This window comes from Larimichthys crocea, chromosome VI, assembly GCF_000972845.2.
Source record: "Larimichthys crocea isolate SSNF chromosome VI, L_crocea_2.0, whole genome shotgun sequence".
Lineage (NCBI taxonomy): Eukaryota > Metazoa > Chordata > Actinopteri > Sciaenidae > Larimichthys > Larimichthys crocea.
Window position 1 is genome coordinate 3,792,129 of NC_040016.1, and position 20,618 is coordinate 3,812,746.

General features: G+C 42.7%; 1 long non-coding RNA gene across 1 annotated transcript; it reads left to right on the forward strand.

Annotated features, from left to right (window-relative positions):
- Positions 1-2,587: 2,587 nt before the first annotated feature.
- LOC113745788 (uncharacterized) lies at positions 2,588-12,218 on the forward strand. Its single transcript, XR_003462402.1, has 3 exons — positions 2,588-2,656; positions 4,642-4,727; positions 11,898-12,218. It is a non-coding gene; the product is annotated as an uncharacterized LOC113745788 (long non-coding RNA).
- Positions 12,219-20,618: the final 8,400 nt, after the last annotated feature.

The following is a 20,618-nucleotide window of genomic DNA, read 5'->3' on the forward strand; positions in this document are numbered from 1 at the left end:
ATCACTAGAACTACCTTTGACCTGTCACATTTCATGGTTCGCTAGACGTCTACTGAGTGGCTTAATTAGCTAGCTGAATCAGAAATGTCCGCCGGTCTAAATTCAATTAGGTGTTCAAACGCGCTCAATGGCACCACAGGCCAGAGGTGGAAAATTGAATTTATTTGAAGTAACTGGATACCCATTTACTGCACAGTGGACCATATGGCCTCTCCCTTGGTGTGTGTTGTATATGTTTACAAGCAATTCATTCAGCATTATTACATTATCTTAAGTGTGTTATTAACTGTGGAGAAACGGCAATTAGATGGTGCCTGGTGTGTGTGTGTGTGTGTGTTCGTGTGTGTGTGTGTGTGTTCGTGTGTGTGTGTGTGTGTGTGTGTCTTTACCAGCCACTGGGAAAAGAGGAGAGGTTCTGCTCGGACACAAAAGTTTTCGCTCTGAACCACACAAATTACTGTGATTCATTAAAACAGTTTGCTGCATCTCCACTTGTACATTTAATAAAACCTTTAATTGTGAGCTCTCTGTATAAATATTCTAAAGCACATTAGTACTTACAAAGCAAAGCCACCCAGTAGGCCAAGACTGACGTTCCATCAGTGAAGAGAATGAACCCATATTAATCAAACCTTTTCTTTCTCAAACCTGCTTCTCTCTCTGCTCACAACACTGCAGAGGCCAACTCATTAGTGGAGGCTTTGGGAACGCCTGTATAGCTATGTGGAGTACAAAGAGAGAAAAGGGTGATCCCTCCTTTTTCTCTGTGCTCCCTTGCTCCTGACAAAGTAGGGCCTTGGTGAATAGCTGAGGCAAAGGCAGAGCTGAATGGAGCCGGAGGAGTGGGGCTCGCTCATGCAGAGAGCTCCCAGCCCCTCTATACCTGCCCTGGAGAAAAGAGTGGCCAGCTGCTGCTGCTGAGCCTTTTTCCCTAGCTTCAATAGAGACCTTGTGAAAAGAAGCCTGGACAGGGTAGCTGAATACGGAGAGAGAAAGTGAGGAATGGAAGTTAGGGAGGGAAGGAAGGAAGAACAAGGCAAAAGGGGGGGCTGGTTGGAGGAGTAATTGGGAGGGGAGAGGGTACAGAGTTTGCATAAGCCCATCGTTATTCCCCCCACTGTGCGCAGAACTTGGGGTTGGTCAGAGACAGAGAAGAGGAGCAGCTTGGTTTAATCAATCATAATGGAAATTAGCATGTTATAATGAAGCGGTAGGAGAAGTCAATTATTTTGGCAGTTCAAAGGGGAGATTGACTTTGGAGCTGGGATCTGCGAATGCTGGCCAACTCCAGCTTGGCAGAGCTCTGCTACGGCTCAAACACAAAATAAGTATTTTAAGCTTTTTAAATGCATGCCTGCTACAGTGGTAATGATATTCACACAGCAGGTATCCCAGTGCTTTTCAGGTAAAGTTCTTTTGAGAATATCCTTGTTGTTGTGCTATTTTAGGGATCATTTTTAATGTGGAGTCACATCTATCTCTTTTATTACACACCTCCATCCCTTATTAGTCTGTCTTTGTCCTTTTAGTTTCCACACTGGTATTGTTGCACTGCTTTAGCCACAGCTGCTAAGCTTATGTCAACTCATTCTTTCATCTCTACCTCCTTCCTTTTACCCATACACTGCTGCTTCACCTCCTCCCATTGACCATACCTCCTATTTTTGATGCCAGTTTCTTCACTCCCCCCCCCCTCTCTTGTCTGCCCTCAGGCCTCTGCTGCTGCTAATAGGATAATGGCTGCCATGTTATGCACACTTAAGACCCACAGAGCAGCACAGAGGGCTGTGTACATGTGTGTGTGTGTGTGTGTGTGTGTGCCTGCTTTCATGATCAGGCTGTGGGGAGTGCAGGATGTGTTTAAAACTATGTGAAATTCGTTACAGGGATCGCACAGGGAGTGAATTTCTACATCACCTCCAAAGTCAAAATTAAGAAAATTACACGCACTTAGCTTTTTACATTCAGGATTCCACAGGGTGTTAAACATGTTAAAGACCACAGAGAGAAAGTTTTCACCATTTTCTATTCTCTCAGGCTTTATTAGATCCTCAGATAAAGGCTCTTAAGCCCTCATCTACAGACATAGCAGGAATCATCATTCACCATAGCCACTCAGCCCTGGGGCTGTGGGCTGTAACTCATACTGTGTAATTGGGTAGTTCCTAATCTCTTGACAACTGTATAAACTGACTGAACAGAGGGTTTTTTTTTTGTCGCTTTGTCAAATACAGAATGTGATTAACAGGATTTTATCAAAATGTATTCAGAATATTCTGGTTTAGAAATGTTTTTTTATCAGCAATTTAAAAAAACAAAACACCAACAACTTCTAGGAATATTTGAAAGTAGGGAGAAGTCGGATGAGAAATTGCTGACACTTTTACTGGATGGTGAATTAGGAGAGATAGAGAATGATTTATAAAGCATTGAAAATATACTCCATTTATCAGCATCTGTTTACTGGAAAAGGAGTGGACGATAACACAAGGCCCTTGTTTTGGCCAGATTTTAAAGGTGCTGTTTAAACTACCTAAGCAGATGTTCAATGCTTCTAATGCACGTCCAATTCCCTTACAGCGCAGCGGACCATTCTGGCCAACACAACTGCGATTCCTCCCCGAAAACACTGTCAAATTTCAACAGCATGTCGCAGGTATGACGAAAAAAGAGACTCAGGGAATTAGTGAAAGGGAAAGGTAAAGTGAGATATCCCTCTGCTAATGTTTTCTAGAGATAAAGTGGAGTGAAAGCAGAGCCAGAAACTGTCAGGGTTTTTGCATCCAGCTGGAAAAGTTCTGGATGGACACTCATAACATTTTAGCATGCACCTCCACTTTATTCTTTGGAGCTTGTCCTGGAAGAATGCTGGAGTTCAAGAAATCAAACACAGTGTACTGAACTCACATCAAGAGCTTCGCATGCAGAGCCAAAATACATAGACACATATGGCGCAAGAGCACGTGGATAGGTGAACCTCTCTCTTACACACAGATAAGCACTGTATGCATGTCATTGGACAGATAGGAAAACTCAATAGATTAAATTATGAAACTATCATTTAAAAAAAAAGAAATAAGAATCAGCCATGTGGTGTAAATTAACATTCCATAGCACCTTGACAAATTTGAAGTGCCATGCAAAACAAGTTTGCAAAATCTAATTCGTCATGCCATCAAATGTGATAATTTAACATCTAGCATTACACAAGACACTGACAATGTCTTCCACATGCCAAACTCCAAAACTGAATCCTCTACTGGCTGGTAGCATTTGGCGTGATGCAAAAACCTATGTATCTATGAACACACAGCAGATGTCTGGATCTGTGGAGGAGGAGAGGCATTAAAATGAAGTTAATAATGAGATATGGACATCTGAGACCCGTGTTATAAACATCACTTTATTTCACAGCTGAAGTCATTCAACAGGTTGCATTTATTCCTCATTAGCTCATTACAACTGCTGACAGCAATGTACTGTCATTCGCACTAGTCTGGATCTTTTCCATCTTGACTTAACTCTGCAGATCAATTTAACCTTTTGCTCTCCAGACATGACGAGGTGATTAGTTTTGCCGGTAAGGTGCTGCTACGTGTCAAACTCGCCTGATGTTCCCCATTCCTGTTCACACACACACACACATATACACACCCCCGCCTCCTCCTGTGCTGAATTTGTTGTGCTTATTTAACGTGGACACCTCAGGCTGTTGAAGCCAGGACCGTGACAAGGCAGATGCACCACAGTTCCGCATGTCTAACTCCAAGCAGACACTCATAATTTCTATCTGTCGCGCTCTCAGTCTCTTTAAACCCTGTTTTATTTCTTTAAGTAAAAATACTACAATGAAACAAATAATAAAATATGAAAATCACAGCAGAACAATGCTCAGCACACCTGGATTTTGTTCTTTGAAAACACCACTGCTGTACAATAACTAAACAATTTTGAACACGTCAGCATCTTTTAGATCGTGCATGGCCTCAGAATAATCCATTTCTTGACACCTTAAAGAAGCCTCCAAGTTAAACACACAGAGGTTGATTAAAACATGACCATAACAGGAAATTTGGAGTGGAAATCAAACTTAGGTCTGAAGTGAGATGCGGACCTCTGAAGTCTGGCAGTCATTGAGGGGAAAAGATTGATTGTCTTGGATTAAACACACTCATTTCAGATTTCATCTTGGACCTGTTTGGAGTAGGATCTCCCGTACTTGTAATGTCATATTAAACTTGATTGAGTTGAAATTAATTAAAATTGACATTTATTTGTGGCTTATATAATATTGTTTAAAAGTATGATTCCAAAGTGAGTGTATAATGTGTTTACTTTTGCTGTCTTTAAGGCTTCAGTGGACATGCATGCTTGCCATATTGTGTTTCTCCACATGCCCTGTCCGTTATGTGTGTGTATATATGTCAACTTGGATGAATGCATACATGCAGGCATGCGAAAGAACATTCGGTCTGTGGGTTACTGACCCATTTGCAGGTGTGAATGTGTGCGTGCGTGCCTGCAGACACGGACAGTCAACTGCAGTAATGACAGGAACTTCTCCTGTGAGTTTTCTCTGCCCTCACTCCATCGGTGGCTTTTCATCTTCCTCCTCTCTTGCCCTTTCTCTCTCTTTGACAGTAGTGCGGACAGGAAATATCTGCCTGATTGGAAAGATTAGTGAAGCCTCTGCCAGCTGTTGAAGAAACGTGTGAAGATGCAAGAAGGTAAGGAGATACAGCCCCCTGCTGTGTGTAGCCTTTTAGAGTTTTAAGGGCTCTGAGAAAAAAAATGCCTTGGTTATCCACTGCTGCCTGTCATTTCACCTAAATTACACATGATATCACAATGGCAATGTTTAGCAGGTATCATTTTTTACAATGTTGACATTCTTCAAGTTCATCATGGAAAAAAGTTAAGGACATAGCAATCCATTTAGTAATTGTTGACACTCTCATAAAGAGGAAAAGTTCTTCAAAGTTTAGTTTTTCACCAGTTTTCTGTCCAGAATTTTCTGGGTGGTCCTAAAGGGTGGCTCGATGGTCACCCTGACCATACCCCTGCACCGAGAGATTAATTCATCTTGCTCAGTGTTTCAGAGTTAGTCATGTAATTCTCTGAACTCTGACACATTTCACTCGCTTCATACAGCTGCTTGACTGCTCTCACGAGCGGGTGTGGCTTCAGTGCAGCACTGGAGCTTAGAATACTACTCATTTTTACCTGATTTGATTCTTCTTTCAGAGCAAATATAGCGTCCAGTTTCGTTTAATAATAGCATATTCAATAGAAGCAGTTCCACGTCAGTGGCAGCCATTTTGGTTAAAATTTTGGCTCAATGACCAATGAGGTGAGGCTCCAATGACGTGAACAGTATCATATCAAACCTGGAAATCTGTCAGGGACCAGACGCATCTGCCAAGGCAAATAAAACATGAGCTTGTAGATTGGTTTGGTTCTCATGCTACAGGTTTTGAAATATGCATCTTGGTTTTGTCACCTTTAAATGTTGAATTTAAATTAATGTGACAGGAAATTAGTCTACACCACAAAAACTTTGCTATGCTTTCCTATGATTTCTTTTGAAAAATATTGCCTTTTACTGTTCCTTGTTAAACTGTGAAACAGTTGTTCATCATAGTGCCAGTTTGTCACCATAAGCCCACAGGGTTTGCATCTGGTGACAGTTAAATGGGCTCATGTGGAAGACACTGTCAGATGGGAGTCTGTGTGTCTATGCCAAGGTTGCCTCTTCAATCTAATTCCTCTTTAGAAGATTATCAATCACACTGTAGTCTGCTTCTCCAAATGCAGGTCATGCTCAGCAGACAAAAAAGCCGTCCGTCATAACAGTTTAAGCACATATTTCACATAATTTCATCAAATTCCAATTGCATGCCTAGTTCAATACCAGATTTTGTTTTTTTATATCTGGCATATAATGGGATTCACTCATACTTAACTGACCTGAAAAGAAAATAAGTGTGTATTTTACAACCAGCTTAACCATGTCAAGAAATCTTTGAAGCCTTTGTATCACATGACATAAACAACAGATGTATCAAATGTTCAAATCTGCCTTTCAGTGCTAGACTTTTCAAACAATTAGAATGAAACATAAGGTTAATAATGTATTGGAATGTAGAAATGCAATGCAGTGTATGTCATAACAAAAACATTTGATCTGCACCTGGGATAAGTTGCTTACACAACCTTCACACCTGCATGCCCTGGACTTGTTTGGTGTGTGTGTGTGTGTGTGTGTCTGTGTGTGTCTGTGTGTGTGCATGAGAAGAAGAGAAAGAGGGAAGAAGAGACAAAGAGCCACAGAAAAAGAAAAATAGAAAGAGATTTAGAGGAAACAGACGGTTAAAAGAAAAAGATGAAACCAAGTCAAACAAAAACAGAATAATGCATGGACACAGGTGGTTGAAGGCTCCAGCCAGCCATTTTCTCCCACACTATTTCAGAGAGAAGCTGTAAAGTTTCTGTTAGAATGCATGCAGGATGTTTTTCAGGGCCTCCTTCGCTCAGCCCGGGACCTTCTTTTATTTTCCCTCTGCACAGTTGCTTTTTCAATCACCCAACAATCACTCTCCTGCATGTCAATGGCCTGGTTTCAATCAACCTGCAAAGCATTAAGTCCTGCTTAAACACTCTTCTCACTATCTGGTTTACAGGCCCATGAGTCAGAATCAGGAAGACTGTTGTGGTAACAAAAATCAACAAGTCCATCCTTCCTGTTTTTCATTCCTGTTTACTCCACTTTCTTTCTTCTTCTTTTTTTTTTTTACATGAAAATGTCATGCCTTGCTTTCAAGGTGAGATTTTCTATTCGCAGTTGGGGCGATCTTGTGCGTTCAAAGAGCCTTCTAAACTGCTTTATATTATACGCTTGTAATGAGGGAGATAAATAGAGTCTCTGAAGTAGTTCTATGCATTCAGAACACTGATGTTCATTCACAAGGCTCAGCTACAGAGCGATGCACAGACAGATGGGAAATAGGCCATCATTACTTACTATTGCTCATTTAATTTTAAACGGCTGCATTTAAGCATAATTATCTCTATTGCAGAGCCTATCAAGACGGGGCAACATAGGACATCTGTGTGTGTGTGTGTGTGTGTGTGTGTGTGTGTGTGTGTGTGTGTGTGTGTGCTTGTGTGTGTGTGTGTGTGTGTGTGTGAGTTCACTTGCATATGTGCTGTTGAGCCTGGGGACTCCTGGAAAATTGAGATGATGATGTTCCATGTATTTTTCTTGGTCTCAAATAGTTAGATTTTTCAGTCTCTCTCACTCAAACACAAACACAAAGACACACACACACACAGATGTTTTCATGTGTACCGCCTTGTTTTTACAGCTTTGAAATAGTCACGGCCCCTTCTGATAATTCATCTAATGCTCTGCCGTGTTCTGCTTTGGACCATAACTTCACGCTTGTTAGTTGACTGGTCTGCTGTCTGGAAGAACAGCCTATGTTGAGTTAACCATTGGACAGCCGATAGGGTGTATTTGCATGTACATGTCCAGCTGGAGGTCAGTGCTGAAGTTTTCAGATGTTTAATTTAGGTAATAGTAATTATTGTACAATGTAAAAAAAACTGCAGAAAAACTTCAGTTCATTCTTTAAAGCAACTCAAGGTCCTCAAGTCCTGGAGTCCTCAGTTGTTAAAGAATTATAGATGTTCAAACGTTTACTTCAATGTTGAAGACCATTTGATATAGCTGAAAGCTCCAGAAGAAACCAGGAAGTCAGAGACTATGCAGAGATGGCTTTGTCAAGTGTGGAGTACTTCTTCCAGCAAAATATATTTAAAGCAGTGTAAAAGATTTTCTTGGAGGCAGAAGAACAACACTATGTTTACATGCTGGTTGCTAACTGTATCTGTTTGGTGCTGCGCAGGTAGCGTCCAGTGGATTTATCAGTACTTTTTTCAGTTTTACTGAAAAAAAGCCCTGTGAAAAAAACATTTGGAAATTGTGTTGATGAGAGCTGTGAGACTGAACCAAAACAAAACAGTTGGAAGGCTCAAATGCAAAACAATGAACTGAACATTACTAAAATGCTTATAGAACTCAGGGAAACTGTAAAGTCAGGTTGGAATAATATGTGGGTTTGTCAGTATGGACAATCCCTTTCATATTATAGTCTTTTAATCTATTGTTTATTTGATTTGATCTTATGTAACATTTATGTTGAGTGCTTGTTAAAGCAACATTTCAGAGAAATTAGTATTTTTGCACTTTAGCGCCCCCAGTTTCATAGTGCATTACCACTGTGGTAAATGTGGACAGCTGTATACTGTGTACACTGTTTATTTGTTTTGATTATATTACATACATAGCAGCCAGCTAATATTAACCAGTGTCTGTTTTTCATCTTTTTATTTCACAAAGCTCTCGCCAAAGTCCCAGATTTACTCTTGTCTGGTGACCTCTTGCTTGGTCATACCTTTTCTCTTCTTTGCTTCCTCCGTCACTGTCCTCTTTCTTTTCTCAGTCTTTTTTTTTGCCTCTGCCATTATGTCCATAGAGACTGCTAAGCCTGGTTACATTATTGCCTGCTTGCCCAGCTCCGGTTCTGGCACAACACCAGTTCCACTCCCTATCTGCATTCCTCCACGTCCCAGGCCTGAGAACCTTCTCTTCCTGGTGGTCCAAAATGCCTGTGGTACAAACAGTAACACTCCCCTGTTGCTCTGAACTCAAATCTGACTGCCTGGCTAACAGACTGTACTAACCAGGGGACATCAGATGGAAGCCAGAAAACATTTTATTTATAAAATATGATTAGCAATACTAGTTTCAACAAAATAGTTTATGATGGTGTGTGAATTAGTGAAACGCTTGAATAGAAACAGACAGGAGCAGAGTGGGAATGACAGAGACGCTATTCACTGATTATAAGTCAGTGTGACATCAATATGATTCGAAATGTGTTATTTTATGGCAGAAAGGTTACACAGTGTCGTATTTTGCATTTTAAATTCATTAACTTGGACACTGCAATCATTCACACAAAATCATTTGCCCATAAATGTAGGACATAATTTAAAATTAGCTTTAAATGGCTTGCCAACAAGCAATCAGGCTTCTTTGTTAAGATATGGAAGTCACCCAAAAGCTGTATAAATGAGCTGTGCAGCTTCTATAGAAAATGCTTCACTGGCCACACAATACAATGGACTAAAAGGAGGAGGAATGTGTACAGCAACGTGTTCAATGTGATGATTAGGCTGGATCCTATACAAAACAACCCAGCCAGAGGGTAGCTACCAGTCCGGAGGCACTTGAAGCACAGGTGCAGCTCTGGTGTCTCCCTTAACTAAAGGAAGAAAGAAAAAAAAAAAAAGCTTGACCCTGTGACATTCAAACAAAAACAAGCACTGAGCTGTGCACCCATGGTGGTCATAGTTGTTCTTTCCATTTTTTTTTCTCCTTCTCTCTGCTTCAGCATTTTTTGGGGGGCAGCCTTCCCTCACAAAGCTACAAAGCAAACACAGTAGTGTGAACACGGGGTGGAATAAGGGTAAACACGGGTTGTTGTGACGTGTGTGGTGAGTGAGTGACCGTGTGTGGTGGACATTCCTGTTATTGAGCCTCTGGTGCTATTTTTTTTTCTTGTCGGGTGAGATGTTTTGAGAAGCCCGGTCCCCCACCCAGGGCTCACCTGTTGAGCCATGACAACCAAACAAATGGCTTCCATTGCTGCTCACAGTCACCTCTGACCCATGGGCTTTGAGTTGCCCTGCAGAGAGGGGCTGTTTGAGAAGCCTTTCCTGGTTCAATAACATCTTTTCCCTCAGAGCAGCTAAAGCGCTTAACTGTTTAACACCTGTGGCTCCATCCGTTAAAGCCCCAACACAACTGCTCATATCTTCCATATATCCTCACACAAAGAGCAGTCGTTTGTCAGGCTTGTTCTCTGGACACCTGAATGCAGACTGAATGCTTGTTTTGGAAACCTTGTAGGACTTTTTAAATTAAAAAAAAAGGACAAAAACAATAATTACAGACATTAAATATATTTATACAGGTATGTAAGCAGACTGCATTATGAATCCATCACATCTACAGTACTGTGCACTTTGAATGACATTTATGTAACTAAGAAAATATGTTTGTTTTCAAGTGTATTTATCAATCCAATTAATGCAACTGTGGCATCTCCAGCAGGGTCCCAAATAACAAATATGTCACCAGCTAAGTAATGATTGATATGGCCTGGATGTAAAATAACATCAACCAAACACTCTGACATATAGTGCTCTGCCTCGCAAAGTGTGAGCAGGACTGTGTTTGTTTATGTTAGTATGTGGGATGACAGTTCTTCAGAAGAGCTGTTCAAAGTTATTAAAGCTATACAGACTATGTCCCCAGTGGTTTATTGAGGTAGATTGTTTCTATGAGACTTCTGGACTAAGTATACTCCCTCCTCTCTTTTCCTCTCCAGTTCCTCCTTCCCCCAAACCCACTTCCACTCCCTGGCACTACACCAACTGTATCATTGTGAACACATCCACCTCCAATGTGCACACCTCTAGTCAAACATGCGCAACTCATCAGCCTCTAAGCGGGAGAAAATTACTCCACACTCACGCATGAGTAGACTCATTCTGAGGCAGATATTTACTCACCTACTGCATGATAAACAACCCCTGTCATAGCTCATGAATAAAATAATCAACTCTGTAATTTACAATGGAAACTTCTTACAGGCAGACTATAATTGTTAGAGAAGCGCACGCACAACCACGCGCTCTTACTCCAGTAACACAAACTTAGTGTATCGTACTGTCTCCGTGCCCTGACTCCCTCAGTTTGGTTTGTTAAAGTGTGAGATTCATAATCAGCAGCAGAGCCTCAAAATGTTGCTGTGTAGCTCATTCTCAGAAACCTTGAGGAAACACTATTTTCCTTCACCTAATCGATGGCGGTATAACCAAGGACCACACATGCTGTATGTGTGCTCACATGAGTCTGTAACAGAATGCAGATGCACGCACGCATACATACTGAATGCAGTTAAGATAACCATTCTGTCATGTGCATTTACTCTTTAAGAGTCATAAACGCCCATATACTTGCCATTCAGATTGAGAAACCTTGTACTGAAACAGTTAGGTCTGTGAGTTAGGTCTGCAGCATACCACTAGGAACACGTAATTGCTCGTATCAAGCTGATACAGATGCACGGGACTGCTGCAATCCAAGTCTGTGCTGCCAAACACTCCGACAAACAACAGCAGCACCTGCCTGAAATCTGGGAGTGAGTGGAGCGTAATGCCTTGGCTTCAGAGAGGGGATGTGTATTTCAGTGTGAGAGTTTGTGTGTGTGTGTGTGTGTGTGTGTGTGTTCCTTCAGGAGTGATCATGATGAAGCAGGACTAGCATTAGGTCATCAGTTCTGCTGGCGTCTCTACAGCTGCACAGCTTGACTGGTGGAGACATTTCCACATATGGAGGTTCTTGCTGCTCACAGAATATTTCATATGAGCAGCACTTTGCTCTGAATTGGTACCAGAAATGTGACTTTCTTGGTTGTAATGGGTCAGATGATTGGTTACAGCTTTTTTGGAGGCTTTCTATACTCTCCATAACAAATATTAAATTGACTAATGATGTGGTTGGTATATGGACTTTTGAGTGCTGACTGGTGGTCCGTGAAAAGTTTCTGGATTCATTCATTTAAATTACGATATAAAAAATAAAAAATAAAAAAAAGTTTCATAGTTCATCCAATAATTATTTTAATGGGAGATTCCAATATTTGTCAAAATATTCCTATAATTTTGCACAAAACTGCACAGTGTGTCATGTTGTCATTTTATTTTTGCAACTAAGAAAGTTGGAGACACTAATCACTTCATCTTATTTGCTTTCTCTTCTCTAGCATACACACAAGGACATTGACCAGGGAGTGGATGTGCTATACTAGACAATTTGCTACAACAGTTACAGGGATTCTCATGGGACTGAGATGATCTCTGTTGCACTCAAGTTTTTTTTCAAAATCTGGAAGAGGCAGCACACTCTTTTCCACGGGTGGTGCCATTTTTGCTGGACGAGTTGAGAAATGAATGGGTTTCTCCTTTCTTTATATGTCATTTGATTCATGGTATTGCTCTGTGATTGCAGAAAATGCTAAATTAACAGCATTGTGATGTTGAATTTTGGTGCATTCAGTGCTATTTTCCATCTGGCTATACAATTAAAAATGGATACCACACTGGTTCATCTGCAGTTACGTCTGTTGACTGACTCATAAGCCATATGCGCCTTCAGCATAAACACACAGGGCACAGATACACACTCTCTCATAGCCGCAGTCCTTTGCACCCTGCTTCCAAAACCAGCACCCTCAGGCACAGTCAAAGAGTATCAGTGCCATTGCTATTCCACTGAAGCAGCTGGGTGCGAATCTGTGCTGTGTTTAGCGAAGGAGATTGTGTATTTTGAGAGTGTATTGGGAGTACAGCAGGTCAATGAATATTTGATGACAGTGCCACCTCTCCTCAGTGCCCAAGCCCAAGCAGATGATCTCCTGACCTTCAGACACCCAGGGCCGGATGAATTATTAAGAGCAGAGCTGTCAGTCACGAGTGCCGGGCCAGCCCCAGGTGGAATAGAGAGGGAGAGCTATCTGTGATCACATCTCGCTCAGATGTCAATCGCCAGACCACCACCTGCTGATTGGACACTTCGACCCAGAGGACAAGGAGTTTCTGTAAGCTCAGCAGAATTAACTTTGTAATAAATGCACAATATAAATGCTAAAGCCGATCCAGTATGGACAGATTGGATGAAAGAGTGATGGATATATAGATAAAATAGAAAGTGTCCTTTTCATCTTTTGGCATCATGATGGATGCATATGACCTGACATTCAAGATTAATGTGACTCTTTCATCCTTGTAGCATTAGGAATGCATCGTATGGAAACCCTCATCTTTTGATATGCCAAATGTTTCAATTGTCTTCTAAGAGACTTCTGCTTCGTATTATCTTATTATTTCCTGCTTGAATATTCGCCCTCACATGAATATAATATCTGTTTTGATGATATTATAAAAGATTGTTTAGGATTTTGCACATGGTGCAGAGTTTCTGTGGTCCCAAGGCCCTGCGAGGGACAGCAGACTATTGAACTGATTGTGACCCGCTAAACTTTGTTTGGGTGGAGCCCTCCAATTTCACCACTCAGCTGTTAGAAGCTGCCGTGTTTGTGCTAGCTGTGTGGACTAATCAATGAGTGTGTGTGCTGGCAAATGGGACTTGCTGAGAATGTGATTCAGTGACTGCTTTCATCTTTGAATATTTGTGTGTGAATGTGAGAAGAGAGTGTTTGTCTCTGTGTATTTGTCCATGTGGACTTGTGTATGTGTATCCGTCAGCTTTTCCTTAGGCCCGTGGCACGGGAGGCTGCCTCAGCCCGGAGTAACCTTCTCGCATGAAGGTGTCGCATATGATACTTCCTCAGGCTTTGGCCAAACATTACCCGATCCCTCATCCAACACTCCAGCCTGATCCCTTCCATCCCCTGTATTCCCTTTCTGCACTCCCTCCACTGCCACCACCTTACAGCCGCCCCTTCCCTTCTCCCTGCACTGGACATTTCGTCGCCACCCCACCCTACTCTCTGCTCCGTGTCTCCCAGCCCCAGCAACAGCTGGGCTCAACTTGCAGCTGATCGGCACTTTTGCTTTGTTTGGCTGTGGCTGGATGCTGTAACTGGGTGACAGGGGACCGAGGCCAGCTCTTCTGACCAGAGAACATTCTGACACAAGCAAAGTGCTCATTTTCAAAGTCATGTTTTACTAGAAAGATTAAACTGTTATTATTGTGCAGTTTGTACAGGGAACGTCTCGTTTCACTCCGGGAAATTCAGGGTTGATTACACAGCACCGTTGAAACTGGGTTCATTTCAAAAACTTGCTTAGCAAAAACTTTAGCAGGACACACGTGTGCCGAGCTGAAGGACAGACTCCTCAGTCCACTAGGTTTGTTACTTTCACTAAAATTGGCAAACATATGAGAACAAGAATGATGATACTCAACAGTCATAATGGAGCAAATCCTTTTACCATCAAGTAAATTACTTTATTGATCTTACTGAGCACTTACTGCACAATTTTACAAAACCACATACATTTCAGAATTAATCCATTCATCCATGAAGCATTTCTATCAGACCACATCACTACCCGCGACTTCTTATCCATCTTGTGTTTCTGGCCAACTTCTGTGTGTTGTTGACAGCGGGTTTCAACCATGATAAGCAGGGACAACAGCGGGGCATTTCATTTTCTTAGTGGGTTAAATGCTGGCAGGCCCACCTAATCAGATCTCCTGGGGGCCTGATTGGTTTAATAGTGCTCATGAGTGACAGGTGACATTGTCGTTTCTCAAAGGCAGATGCCTGTGAGAAGAAGTGGCTTGGCATGGTTGATACGCAGCAGATTGTCCCCAGCTGTCACTGTGCAGTTGGAAATTAAAGGCTAAGCATGTTCCTTGGCTTGGATCTGACAAACAAGGTTAGAGTGAAGTGTGCTGATGCTTATGGATTGGACTTCAAAAGAAGCAGATTGGTATGACAATCAAAAAATGAACAGTGGAAATTAATGGTGGAGTTTTCCTTTTCTCGGTTTGGCATTCATGCTATGAAAAGGTTGAAGGAAGGGTATGGTTTTAATATGATGTGTCCTTGAATAAGGGAGCTCTTGTGCATCTTTGATTTGCCTGAAAACATCAAATATTTTTTACATACCCACACATATCACTTATACACACTTGTTTGCAGCATAAAGAACCAGCATGAGTCTTATTGTACCCAGTGGACACAGGTTCTGTGTTTATTTCAAACACCGTGGCCCTAGTGCCGTCTTTGCTATCTCAGCTATGGGCGTCAGGGGAGGCATTCTGCTCAGGGCTTGGATTCTTATGGGTTTCCTAAGTGAAAAGACAGGCCCTGCCAGGATTACTCCTCCACTTTACTGCAATGGCTTTTCCAGTGAATGGACACTTGTATACAGTAAAGCTCTTTCATAGTTGGGGGGGGACTGCTTCTCTTCTGTCAGCGCTTTTTTTGGACAATGCCTCCACAAAAGCTCAAACTCAACTGTCTGTCTGCTTTCTAGATCTAGAAAAAAAACCAAAATATATTTCATGTAACTTGCTATCAGCTGGCAACCACAGTATTTTCCAATGGCTGTGTGTCTGACGCCTCTAGCAGTGCGCTTTGCTTAATGTACAAGGTCAGCAAAAAATAATCAGCCTTATCATTTTACCTCTATCAACACCCAGTGAAATATTATCAAGTAAACACACAGGTGCTGAATGTGACTGATATTCATAATCCAGTGTGTGTCCAGTTTCATAACCTGTGAGGAAGACATGCGGGTGGTATCAAGTGTCTTTGGCAAATAATCACCCTTACACTATTTCTTGCTTGATTTTCAATTTCATATTTCTCACTCTCTTGGTGCCTCTTTAATACGTATCCCTATCCATCACTTTTTTTCCCTGTCAACTGTACCATTACTCATCTTCTCCAGTCTCTTTGCTTATCTCTTTTCCTCGCCCTTCCCCTTGCGTCTGTACCTCTGCATCCTTTTTCTGTTGAGTGTAGCGCGTCATCATGTCACGAGCAAACTGCGTGTGCGCTGGTGTGTGTCGCACCTGTGGGGTTTCAGATTTCTGCCTGTGCACGGAGAAGCACTTATTTCACAATTAAACCAAGCACAACCTATTAGCACAGAGCCCCATGGGCTCAGCTAAGGGGAGGCTGTGACAAATTGGTATTTGAATGGAATAGGCCCTATTATGAACACCTTTAATGTTTGTTTATTTGTGACTGTGGTCTGGGGAGAAGGAGGTACAACCTTCCACTCAAGTATATTACTGAAAGAATTCTCGACGCACTGGTTGAAATTATCCTTGAGATAAAAGATTGATTTTTCTTAACTTCATAAGGTGTGGATAATAAGAATTTCACCCCTCGAGCATTGATCTCCACTCTGCTCATTTCATCACCTGATCAACAATGTCTAACTCTTGATAAATCACAAATTTCTCTGTTCCAAAGGGCCTCTAAGGTCTACTTCCTATCAGAATAGTCATGAGAACACCAGAGAATTACAGTAGACGAATCCAAAGAACATACTTCATCTTGTATTTCCGTGGGAGGCTCTAAGAGAGAAACAGAGACTCAGAGAGAGAGAGAGACTGAAAGAGAGTTTGGCGGCTGTGATGGTGAACTTTTCCCCAGTTCCACCTGGCTGCGGTGAAGGGCTTTTCAGCCACGACGGGCCCCTGGGATCTGGTGCTCAGCGGAGCGGACCTTGCATATGGGCTGTGATCCTGAGTGTGTGTTTATATGTGTGTCCGGAGAGACAGCTGTCCAGCTCATCTTCCCCTCTTGCGGCCTGCAACATTTATAATTAACCCAGATGACCAGGTGGCTATGTCCCTCTGTCCCTGCCAAGGCATGCTTCATTCTGACCTCTGAACTTCTATCAGACATTCCTCGGATCATGTTTACCGCTCATGTACTGCTTGGTTGACTAGACATCCTGGTTTTTGGAACAGTATAATGAAAAATTATACAAGAGTAAAGGCATCAGTATGCTTCAACTCAAGTGCTTGTTGGATAGTTGAACAGTGCCTGAAAGCAGCTTTGAACACTTTTGCCCCAAGTGTGGTTGGTGGTACTTTGCTTTGGTAATTATACTGGGGACAGCCAGACTAGTATATAAGACATAGCAACAACAGAAAGAAGTTTTACTGTACTCTAAGATCCACGGTCAGGTCAAGGCACTGGGAAGTTACATTGCCACCTGCTACTCTCATTCCTGTTTCCCCCTGTGGTGACTGCCCTGGCAGCCAGCAGAGAACAGACTGTATTTGCACCATTGTGGTTAGGTTATTTCTTCCACCCATTTTTGGTTCAATGTCCAGCTTTGGACAGACATTCCCACTCTCAGAAGCCTGTATAAGCCCCTATATCTAATCAAAATCACAGGCTAACCTTTGGCTTCTCTAGTTTTCTTGTTCCTCTCCCAGACATCCCTACCCCCCTGTATGTCACAGCCATTGTAATATTAAGGACTTCTCCAGATGTCTCTAGGACCCTTGGCTAGCAATGTAAATTCTCCACAACCTACATTCAACCTTTCATCCACAAATATGTCCTTACAGGCAAATGGAGCTGCCCACCAGTGTTCAGTCCAGAATAGGTTGAAACTCACACATTCTCTGTGCCCTTCTTTCGTCGCCCTTATAATGGTGTGAGGGGGGCTGAGGGCAGGACAGGGACCCAAGGTTAGCGAACAAGGCATATCCAGTTTCTGTTGTGTAACAGCAATACCTCCAGGCTTCCTGTGCACATGTTCTGTGTAATGCTCATGTCCTGGTGATTGGGTGGGCCATTAGAGGACATGAGGCAAGTGAAACTCTACCTGATTCATACTTCCTCCCACTGCTGCTGTTGCTGCAAGTTGGAGCTGGACATCAAAGTTGCCTTACAAGTCCAAGTAGATGAAGAGTTGATTGCTGTTCAAACACTGCCTCTTTGTTTGACTGAGAAATTAAAGCTGACCTGGACATTTTTCATTTTCTGCCTTGCATTATTTCATACTTAACTCTAATCTGAGGTTATTCATTCGGCACCTTGCTTTAAAAACACACAGGCATGATGCAGCAGAATGTGACCCTGTGTCCTGACACCTCTCTTTTTCACTGCCCAAACCTCTCCCTCCCCTTCTCCTCTCTCTAAAGGGCAGGGCCATGGCACACTAATCTCCCCATACCCGCTTTACCCTTATGACTGCCCCACCCTGACCCCACCTCGCCTCCCCGTGTTTGCTTTGGCACTCCACAGGACATCCGTCATAGCACCTGCCACTGTGGCCCGCAGCCTGCCTTCACCCATACCCCTTGAAGCATGCTAAAGGGTGAGCCACATGTTCCCAAACCCTCTAAATGGGTGACAATACCACTGTCCTCGCCCGTCTGGATTAAGGACCGGTACAATCCACTCTCTATGCCCCAGTGGCTGCTCCAAAGGGAGTGTGTAAGGCTTTAAAAGAGGGGAAACAGGTGTGTGTTGTTTTTTCTTAGCCGTCCCTGAGGCCCGCCACACAAAAACAGTTCTCTCTCTCCCAGCAAAGAACACTAAGTAGTACTGTGAGGAGAACAAACTGCAAGATGGTTCTAATCAAAGCTGAAATAAATTTAAATGTTGTAACATTTTTGTGGCTATCACTCATGCTTTGCTATGGCTACAACGAATGCTGAATGTCACAGGATAATAGGATCTAAATTCAACCAATATATAAATTCCAACACATCATTAAGCTTTCATGTAGTGTGGTCTGCTTCTAAATGGTCTTTCCTTTGACTAGCCAAGGTAGAGGAAGCCCTCTGTTGCTTTGTTCCTTAGTAGAAAGTAACCTAAAACAAGCGTTGAACTCAGCACACAGACCAGTCAAGATGACGGGCACCTCTTGACACCTGTATCAAGGCCTCTTTGTCTGGGTACCCATATGTGGAGCACAGTGGCCCTGCATTGACCACAACTAGGCCAGACTGAAAGGGAGAGAAGCTGCTTTTGTCCTCGGGGGTCTGTAATGGACTGATAGCATCGTGCTGACCTCCCTCCTTCCCCACCTGCTTCTTTTCCTCTCTTTAGTCTGCTGGCTGTTAAAGGCCCCATTTAGGGGTGCTGATACTCTCAACCTTTGGCTATCAGCAAGTGAGGGCCATGGAGAGGTGCAGATTGTGTGCGGTGATAGATGAGGTAAGGTAATGGGCAGGATACACAGTAAACTCTTGTTCGTATTGAACACTGTCTTTAACCGGTCTTACACATTCTGTAACATTATATGGTGCATTCACCCCAACTGATACCAGCTCATAAATAAAGCTTTAAGGAGACACAATTGAAATGACACTCTGGAGGTGATGTCTGAAGGTTTTTCACGATGTGCACAATACATATCAGTGCTGATGGCTTTACAATCCTTGTGGACTTCAAAACGTCACCACCTTAGAAACCCCCACCTCTTCCCCCAACATGGAAGGGGACGACAGAGGCCAGGATCACCCCGATGTTAGACCTCCCGTGGGGGTGATTAGGTCCTCCCACCAGTCCGACAGCCAACATCATAACGTGATTCTTTCACTGTGTGAGAAGAGCTCTGTTGTAGCAACCCAGAATAAAAGAGACCATTTTTTGCCTCCCTCACTGGGCCATCTGACAATCCAATCTACCAGTAACATAATATCCCGCTTCTGATAGGGGCTCTCTCCCACTTTCTTTACCTCACTTGCTTTTCCCTCTGCCTCTTTTCTTCTCTCTCTCTCTTTCTCCTTGTTGTTGTGGCAGGGATCTGCAGAGAGGGGCGAAGGTTGGCAGGGCAGGTGTCTGATTTTCATTAGAATTGCAAATAGGAGTGAGTGGATGCCCGATCAGATAAGAAAGAGAGGCGAGAACAAGGGGGGTTGAGGAGAGGAGAGGAGAGAAGTGGAGGACAGTGTTTGGGTCTCACTGTGCTGCCTTTGATCCCTGTGGGTTACAGCCAAGGCTCATCTAACTCCCCACTACACCCAGGGGAACGGACCCCTTACCTCACTCGTCTTTCCGCCATCCCTCCATCCATGCAGTGGAGTCCCATTGGCTAGAACAAAGGTGGGAAAGATTAATAGGCATGGTCAGAAAAGACTGAATCAATCTTCATAATCTTACGGTAAGTACCCTGAATAACATGTTCTTATTATATTTGCCACAAGTACTCCTCCCTGGTAGAGGTGTTTAATGAATTTTATATCTCTATCTCACTAATAATTCATACCTCATCGCAGCTTCATTTCATTTCAAAGGCAAAATGATTTGGTGAACATACCTCATTACATCAGCTATTAACAATTTAGAAAAATGATAGTGAATGGACTTAGCAGATATGAGCCACTGGATAAGTAATGAACACTTGTACATCCATATCAGCCACACACACACACACACACACACACACACATATACACGAACACACACATATTAACAGACCGAGACCAGCTGTGCCCTAAAGCTGTCAAAGCCAACAGCTGGACTTTACAATTCTCCCCTCTTGGTGAAATATCACACCGCATTTCTGGCACCATAACCCAAATTAACAAAACGATTTGCTGAGCGTGTCCGAGTGGAACTTTCAATTGTGACGGCTGTGCAAAAATCACAAGTATTCTGTCTGACTGAAGAAAAATCAAACAATAACTTATTTATTTAACCCTAATTTTGTGTAGAGCAGTCTTCTCCTTGACACAGACACACCTTGCAGTCCCCAACGTCAGCAATCTTCACACTCCCTCAGGGTGAAGTGTTGAAAATCATCAATTCCACTGGGCTTGTTGCCGTGGTGAAGGCTTGCAGCGACAAGGTTGGTTGGCTGCAACACTCCCAACATGCACCTGGGTGTGTTTGTGAAAGGACAGGACAGGCCGGAACGAAGGAACAGCTATGTCAATAGCACCAAAATGGGAAAAACAAACATTTCTGGGTGAAGTGTCGTTTCAGTTATTTTTCCCCCTGAATAGTTTTCCCTCTGTAAATTTCCCCCCA